The 4,740-nt window shown below is 34.6% G+C and overlaps 2 long non-coding RNA genes across 2 annotated transcripts; both read left to right on the forward strand.

Moving 5' to 3' along the window:
- Positions 1-1,929: 1,929 nt before the first annotated feature.
- Positions 1,930-3,182, forward strand: LOC114791270 (uncharacterized). Its single transcript, XR_003749959.1, has 3 exons — positions 1,930-2,836; positions 2,943-3,064; positions 3,152-3,182. It is a non-coding gene; the product is annotated as an uncharacterized LOC114791270 (long non-coding RNA).
- A 13-nt stretch (positions 3,183-3,195) lies between these two features.
- On the forward strand, positions 3,196-3,936 carry LOC114791269 (uncharacterized). Its single transcript, XR_003749958.1, has 3 exons — positions 3,196-3,257; positions 3,372-3,430; positions 3,532-3,936. It is a non-coding gene; the product is annotated as an uncharacterized LOC114791269 (long non-coding RNA).
- The last annotated feature ends 804 nt before the right edge of the window (positions 3,937-4,740 follow it).

The raw sequence follows: 4,740 nt of genomic DNA on the forward strand, positions 1-4,740 counted from the left end.
AGAGTGCAACTGGGGTAGATCTGGTGCAGAAGACAACCTACTAAATGTAAAACTGCTGTAAACTACATGTTTAGCTTATAAAACAAATTGAGATAAACAGAGGAAGTGACAATATTAAAGTAACAACCTACCAAATGTTTAAACCACATGTTTAACAACATACACTTGTAAAAAACCTTAGAATAAAAAAATACAATCTGATTGCAAAAAGTTTTTGTTGTAGAAGTGCAACTGAGGTAGATTTGGTGCAGAAGACAACATACCAAATATAAAAGCTACATTTTCTACAACATACGCTTACAAAACTACTTAGCAGGAACTAGGTGATGTCTGGCTCATCTGAATCCTCCACCTGGAATGCACAAAGAGTGTCCAACTGTAAACATGTCTAGTAATGAATTACATCATCAGAATTTTTTGGTTAACTATCACTTTAATATAGTATCATACTTAACCAGGTAGGCCTTTTCAGTTTACACTGAATTGGCCCAAATTTAAAAACTAGACAAGAACATGCATAGAGAATTTGCAACAGTAGAGAAAAAAAGTTGAATATATGTTGTTATGGTAATTTGATAATGAAGCTAAGATTAAAAAAAACCCTGATAAGCACTAAAACTGATCCTGTTTGGTGAGTGCACCGAGTACTTTACATCCATTGCCATTATTTTGCAAGACGGCAAATCAAAATAAATAAAATAAAATAAAATAAAATAAAATAAATAAAGCTCCTTCAAAAAGAAATGTTAAAATGATAATTTATAGGAAATAAAAACAATAAATGAATAAGTCAAAACACAAAAAATAATACATACCTGATTTCAAAACCAAGTATTTGTTGCATGAAATATGCAACAGAGATAGATTGTAAAAAATGTAAATGTAAACATTTAAATGCTTTAACTTCACAATGTTTCATTGTGTAAAGTGCAACTGAGGTAGGTCTAACAACTTACCAAATGTTTAAACTACATGTTAAACAATAGACACTTGTAAACAACCTTAAAATAAACTAAATCTGATTACAAATATCAAGTTTCTGTTGTAAGAGTGCAACTGGGGTAGATCTGGTGCAGAAGACAACCTACTAAATGTAAAACTGCTGTAAACTACATGTTTAGCTTATAAAACAAATTGAGATAAACAGAGGAAGTGACAATATTAAAGTAACAACCTACCAAATGTTTAAACTACATGTTTAACAACATACACTTGTAAAAAACCTTAGAATAAAAAAACACAATCTGATTGCAAAAAGTTTTTGTTGTAGAAGTGCAACTGAGGTAGATTTGGTGCAGAAGACAACATACCAAATATAAAAACTACATTTTCTACAACATACACTTACAAAACTACTTAGCAGAAACTAGGTGATGTCTGGCTCATCTGAATCCTCCACCTGGAATGCACAAAGAGTGTCCAACTGTAAACATGTCTAGTAATGAATTACATCATCAGAATTTTTTGGTTAACTATCACTTTAATATAGTATCATACTTAACCAGGTAGGCCTTTTCAGTTTACACTGAATTGGCCCAAATTTAAAAACTAGACAAGAACATACATGGAGAATTTGCAACAGTAGAGAAAAAAAGTTGAATATATGTGGTTATGGTAATTTGTTAATGAAGCTAAGATTAAAAAAATCCTGATAAGCACAAAAACTGATCCTGTTTGGTGAGTGCACCGAGTACTTTACATCCATTGCCATTATTTTGCAAGACGGCAAATCAAAATAAATAAAATAAATAAAGCTCCTTCAAAAAGAAATGTTAAAATTATAATTTATAGGAAATAAAAACAATAAATGAATAAGTCAAAACACAAAAAATAATACATACCTGATTTCAAAACCAAGTATTTGTTGCATGAAATATGCAACAGAGATAGATTGTAAAAAATGTAAATGTAAACATTTAAATGCTTTAACTTCACAATGTTTCATTGTGTAAAGTGCAACTGAGGTAGGTCTAACAACTTACCAAATGTTTAAACTACATGTTAAACAATAGACACTTGTAAACAACCTTAAAATAAACTAAATCTGATTACAAATATCAAGTTTCTGTTGTAAGAGTGCAACTGGGGAATTGGAGAATTACATGTAGTACATGGAGAATTTGCAACAGTAGAGAAAAAAAGTTGAATATATGTGGTTATGGTAATTTGTTAATGAAGCTAAGATTAAAAAAAACCCTGATAATCACAAAAACTGATCCTGTTTGGTGAGTGCACCGAGTACTTACATTCCATGTCTTAAAAAACTGTGGGTCATCTTCACGTAAGTACACTGCTAGGGCACGAAGAACCAATTCAATGCAGGGTTACGTGTGAAGCTGTTAAAAATATCTAAAGTAAACGAAAAAAGGATACTTACCACATTCACAGACTCTGCATCCACTTTAGCCTACAAGGCCAAAAATATGTAAATGTTAATGCCAGCTTGCCGGTGTCTCGACCATCCCGAGTTTTCACAACTCTTATTATTAACTATTTTTCCAATGTATTGCTAACTTTGTGTCATTATCCTTAACGTAATGGATAAAAGTTAGTAGTACTGTTCGGGTTTACAGTGCACGTTCCACTTCTCCCCCCTTTCTCCTCTCATCCGTGGTGCACTCCCTACCTTATTTCCACCGAATGGAGGTGATCCACAGCAACAACATCATGGTTACCGGGCAGGGTGAAGTGAAAATCGGTGAGTATTGCCCTGGTCCTCCAACTCCAATAAATTGGAGTGTAATGTTCTCTCATTTCTTTCTACAGGTGACTTGGGAGCAGCAGTCAGCTTCAGCGACATACACAGAAGAAGCGAGCTCTCTGGTGTTCTCCACCGGTAAGTCCTTTTCCAGACCTCATGTGTATATATGTTTGTGATTTGTATAGGATGGCCCGGAGGTGATTCGTTTTCGGTTAAATCGTTTTCTGCCATCCTTTCTAAGAAAACCAGGCAGACTGTCATTCCCGCGGACCAGGAGGAGGAGGAGGAGAGGCAGATTGGGACTGAGAGCCACTCACCAGAACAACATGGGGTGGCATTTGGCCTGCTGACTAAAACGAACAGGTAATGCCCTGTCATGTCCTGCCCCAAACTCTTTCTGCTGTGATGTTTCTGATCAGGTCTGATTTTGTTTCTGGCTGTGTGTTGCAGGATGTTCACCTCTTCTGTCTACGGTCCTGTTTTCTTTTGCATCAGTTTGCTGAGTGCATACTCGGTGCGTCCCACCACTGGCACAAGAAGAAGAGCCGTAAACAAGGTGAGAGCTGAAACTGTTCTGGATTGTAATTAGCTTCATGTTGAAATATTTTGCTGAGGACATTGAAGCAATAGAAATATGTCTAGATGTTGATGTGAATTTGTCTGTGTTTAGACATCCTGAATAAGCTTTGCTGTCAATGTGGGTTTGTGGAAACAGATGACCTACAATGGGTAATTATATTAAATTTAACATGAATGGTATTTCCAGATATGTTGTTGCTTAAAACACATAATGAAAAAGGAACATGTTTTTTTTATTTTTTAATGTTCAGATTGCCTGCAATAGTTGCAACAAGTGGTTCCATCAGGGATGCGTCAACTCTCCAGCAGTGGACAAAGAATAGCAATGTGTTGTGTGCATTGTCTAAAGTGTTTTCATTATTTTATTTTTATTTCATTGTGTTGAAATGCCCTTTTTTATACTTTTATTTATATTTTTTGCTGTATGTTCAATTGATCTTATTAAAACTGTACATAGTTCCATGTTGACTTTTTATTAAATTATTTGAATTAAATTGCTTTTGCCTAATTAATACTGTAGCATAAATTGTTATACTTATTATATGTATGTGCGAATTATATTTGACCCATATTACATGTTTGATTTAAATATTAAAATATAATAGATCTGACAATTATTTAGCATTTTTTTCATTGTTATAAAACACATAACTTTATCTGGCATAAAATATTTGTATGTGTTTTATTTGAAACTGCAATAAATTGTCCTTCCACTGTTACACACTGACTGGTTATTGTGTTTGAATGTGGCTCTGTTAAAGAGGAGGAGGGGAATTTATTGTTTATTCAGGGGAGTTTCTTCTGCAGTTTTTTTTTCTGAAGCAAACTAAAAGTCACCTTGAAGTGATGTTCACAATTACAATTCACAACAGCATATGTGAAGACAATATAATTAATTTTTCATGCTCAAGAGACTAAAATTACGCATGGAACGATGTAAACATTCAACTTTATAAGACCAAGATGAAACAGGAGAAGGATCTGTTCCCAGAGTTGATATATACACTACTCACAATAAGATAGGGATATTGTGAGAGACTTAGTGGATGTCATTTATACGATGTTTGTTTCACTTTTGGACATTTTTGGGATAGGGAGGCAATTATGTTGGGTTGATAGACAAACACATTTTGTGTTTTTCACGTAATGGTCTCATTGTGTACAGGTGTGCCTTATATTGGTGCCAATACCAAGAGACAACCTTTCTCAACGTGGCATCAAATTCAACATTCTGTGGTCATAAAAAGCTGGTATTGTCAGTAATTCATTCAAACAGCCATAAAACCACAACGTCACTTAATGGATGAGAGGCATCACCAGGCAGTCAGATGTTGCTCGTGAACTTTATGTGTCTCAAAGTGTCATCAGCAGACTTGCATCAAGACACAGAACTACTGGCAGAGATCATGACAGACCCAGCAGTGGAGCCCCACAAGTGACAGACTGGAATGATGACCATT

Source organism: Denticeps clupeoides, chromosome 5 (assembly GCF_900700375.1).
Source record: "Denticeps clupeoides chromosome 5, fDenClu1.1, whole genome shotgun sequence".
NCBI lineage: Eukaryota > Metazoa > Chordata > Actinopteri > Clupeiformes > Denticipitidae > Denticeps > Denticeps clupeoides.